We start from the raw sequence: 4,392 nt of genomic DNA on the forward strand, positions 1-4,392 counted from the left end.
AAAAAATGAATGCATTTAAAAAGCATTGGACCGAGATTTTGCACAAGTATTACCTATACATTTTTGTAATCACTATCTCAAAAGCTTTTAAATGAGGTGTCACATGATGTACTTTCCCATATGAAGTTTAAAATTTAATTCATTACCATAATTTTATATGTGGATGATTGCATCCCGCGACATAAATGACTATCTATCGTACTCGTGCATAAATACTCACGTCTGTCAAACGTGATATAGAATAAACTTATAACTTATATAATATATAAGACATACATTTCATGCATATAAGACATACCTTTTTCCATAAAACTCTCGAAAGTAGAATTGGGATTTACTGCATCATCGTTGATTTGTATCGGACGCACTGAAAAATCGCATGACTTGTTTTGAATGCTCTCAGAACTTAAATTTGATCCAAGATCAGTAGGTCTCATAGAATGATCTATCTGATAAGATGTACCTTGTACATATTTATTATCTTCATTACTATTAATATTATCACTATCACCCAAATTACGTTGACTTTTAAAAAAATAATCAGCTATATTGCGACATTTGAATTTTTTACTTTTCAAGTTCTCGGTAGAAGCTTCTTTTCGTTTATTTGACATTTTATAACTCTTCGTAAATCACAAACTATATTAATATAAAAAAGAAGAATAAACTCAAAATAATATTAATCACTCTAACAATTTACAAACTAAGATCTGTACGAATCAGTATTAGAGATGTTACTTGCATCGATAGACAAAATACACTAATGACTAATAATAATTAATAAGCAAAGGGTGTTCTTTTTTCGTGGTCAGCAATCAGCAATCGTTTGAACATAATACATTTATATTTTCGGCAAATTAATATAGTTTTGCTGGGCGCGCTATTTTCGAGAGATTTTCGAAGAATCCGTTATCTGCAACCGATTTTATAATTATACGAGGGTGGACATGCTTAGGTATGCGTTCACAGTATATACATTACATATTTGTTTAAAAATATGCTTATTGTAATCATTTTTAATTTTTAATGACTATACCTAAGAATTATAAATTACTCATTTCCGAATACACTCCCTAACAACACACAACATTCCAGGAATGTACTACCAAAGTTCTATCAATATTTGAATGTCCTGGACATTTAGGGAACATTCGGTGAACATCTGTTTAAATTATTCCTGGAATGTTACCATAAGACATTCTGTGAACATACTACCAATGTTCCTATATTTTAAGTTGCGAAATAATACATACGTGTAACAGAAACAACATTACTTATAACATACCAGACAAACTAAGTGACACTTTAGGCCTACAGTGCAATAATATGTCAAATTTAAAGAGTTTCCCAAGTTCAATTAATACAATATTATAAACATACAAATGTAATAAAAATTATTGTTCGCGAATATTCAATTTGGAATGCGATTTTGTTAATAAAAAAAATACTTATAACTTATGCAAAACCCAAGAGAGGCATTTATATTTATTTCTTTTGCGTTCATTTTCAAATTCGCCGTGCATATATTTTTGTGCATGGCGCTTGAGAGGGCATCACGTGACTAAAAACGAAACGACCAACCAACGACCTCGCTTCGGCCATCTTGGCATCTTCATCTTGGCCACCTTGCTAAGCCTTGATTTGCGGTGGGTGGATCGTTTGTATTATTTGTGCTTTTTAAGAATATTTTTTTAATTCGGATACTTTTATAATAGCTTTAATAGTATTATTAACATAGTGAATAAAATGGTGTCCTGTTTTTAACGCAGTTGGAGTAGCAGAAACAAATGTAGATAAAAAAATCTGCAGGAATAACGTTTCAATTATGACAGAAGCTCCAAACAAATGACTGTGAATGAAAAGCCCTATTAAAAGGTTAGTATGCAAATATGTAAACGAAGGCATGCCCTGTATTTCAGAAAATAAATTAATACTATTAATACCCTAATAATACTATTCATAAAAAATCTTTTAAGTAACATAGATATAACAAAGTGAATAAAAGGCATAAATCAGAAGAATTATTATTTTATTTTATAAGTTAATAATTGGTCATATCCATTTATTATTTTAATAATAATTGTGAATAAGCCACAAACTTCGCTTATTCCTAACTAAAATAGTAAATAGAGATAATAACAATAGGATTTGTAAAACTAAAGTAATTCTTTTTGCGTTTTTGCTAGTGTATGCCTTTATAAATAGGATGGTAGACCACACACTATAATATGCAGTACCAACTAATGAATACACAGAATATTATAGTTGATTTGCTAAACTCAGTCTCAGTAGGTACTACTGAGTCTCAGACACAACTGGCTAGTGATTTTAGTAAATAATTTTGCCAATTTGGTAAAATTGGCAAAAAAAAAAATAATAACTAAATAGTTAATAATTACTGTAATTTTGGCAAAATTGGCCAAAAACAAAAAAAATTACCTACTAAAATCACTAGCCAGTTGTGTCAGAGTTTGGGGAACCGACTATACTAATAAACAATTTCTAAGCTGTTTTATAATATTTTGTGAGTCCATTAATCATATTTTTTATTTAAAACTAAAATTTGTTAATAATGCTTAGTAATGCATATATTTTGTATTTTTAGCTTTCCAGAAGATCCTGCGAAGAAGACATGAAGTATAGATCAGATTTGTTAATAGAGGAGTATGTTCAAAACACTTTTTAGAAAAAGATATTGACAGAACTTCACTTTCATCTGTTCGTTTAAGAGACTGTGCTGTTCCAATAGCTTATGTCACACAGGTATATGCATTTTTTTTCTTGGTTTTAACATCTTTAAACGCGAAATACGCAATAGCTTATCGAATTGATGCCATGTTATTTTTCTTTATTAAGGTCTTTGTTTATTATTGTGTATGTGTATTAACAACAGAAACATTTTTGGTTATTCTTTATTTTATTTTATATTTTGTCATCAAGTGTTCAGTCAATGTATGTAGTTTTCTTATGTACACCTTTATGGGTTTATACCTGGTGGATGTATATTTCAATAAATAAATAAATAACCTAATTAATAATACAGTCTGTACAATATAGATACTGTTGTAATTCATTATCTACATCGGAGATCTAAGTTGACATTGTTGCCCAACTGCAAAAAATTTTTGAATTCATTTTAAGTCAAATATATCACATAATTATTGCGAAGTAGATTATACAACAAAACAGATTAATATTCAATGTAAATAAATAAAAACATCAGAAATAGAAAACAAGAATTAAGGTATAATCTTATGTTACAGTTATTAAGGTACCAAGGGTATTATAAGGATAATAACGCTTGAGGTCAATGGTGTTTTTAACAAGGGCCTGAGGGATATACGTTGACTGAAAGCGTTATTATTATAATACCTGTGGTGCCTTCAACGTTTAATGTCTGACTAAATTATTCTTTATATGCGAAAAATTTGAATGAATTTTGAATTGATTAGTTTTTAAATAAGTACATTTACCAGTAACAGTAGTAACATAATTGTGGTAACCATAGTTTTACTTAGGTTGATATTTGTCAACTTGACAGTATCTAAGTCGTTATTTAAATTTAATGCCCAAGGGCGTTATATCATACTTAACAGACTTCGAAATGTCATTATTTGTCAAATAATGTACCAGTAGGACATTAAAGTAAATAATAAAAACAATAAATATAATGAATACTAAATACTTATTTGTTTGTGAAAAATCTATTTCTTTGTGGCTTTTTTGTAATTAACTATTCTAATGAGGAAATAAGCCACAATTTACTTGAAAAAATAATTTTATTAAGGTTTCTACTTCCACGTCGGATGTCGTTGTCAAAATACAAAATGTTCATTATTATTATTTTATTTATTAAATATTATTTATTATTTATTTAAATATTATTTAATATTTATTTTTTTATTATTATTATTTATGCGTATTATTACCTGTAAATAATATTTCTTCTGATTGTTAATTGTAGAGGATAGAAAAATTACCTTTTATTTTATTTTCTTTTAGAATCAGCTGAGAGAAGTGGTCTACAAAAAACCAGAAAGGAAACGGAATATGTGGCTACGAAAAGCAAAAGAAAGGTTTACAAAGCAAATGTGACACATTTTTTTATAATATTTAGGAATGTCAGTAAATTACATTAAAAAATGTATGTAAAGATTTTTTGCAATAAAAATGTTTATATTTATCAAGGATGTATTATTTGGTATGGCCACATATCGTCAGTGATGTGACAATACCTCCTATCTGTTTTTTTCAAGAGATTTGTAAGATAGACTAAAAACTTGTTTCGGCCACCTCCTGTTTTCATATATTTTTTGACTTGTTTTGCAGTAAATTCAACTATCTATTTACTACAAAAAAGTCAGAATACGTACAAAAACAGAAAGTGACCTT

At 28.3% G+C, this 4,392-nt stretch overlaps 1 long non-coding RNA gene across 1 annotated transcript; it reads left to right on the forward strand.

Annotated features, from left to right (window-relative positions):
* The first annotated feature begins 1,075 nt into the window (after positions 1-1,075).
* Positions 1,076-4,183, forward strand: LOC126892078 (uncharacterized). The gene is made up of 3 exons (XR_007700668.1): positions 1,076-1,875; positions 2,606-2,763; positions 4,003-4,183. It is a non-coding gene; the product is annotated as an uncharacterized LOC126892078 (long non-coding RNA).
* The last annotated feature ends 209 nt before the right edge of the window (positions 4,184-4,392 follow it).

Source organism: Diabrotica virgifera, chromosome 9 (genome assembly GCF_917563875.1).
Source record: "Diabrotica virgifera virgifera chromosome 9, PGI_DIABVI_V3a".
Taxonomy (NCBI): Eukaryota; Metazoa; Arthropoda; class Insecta; order Coleoptera; family Chrysomelidae; genus Diabrotica; species Diabrotica virgifera.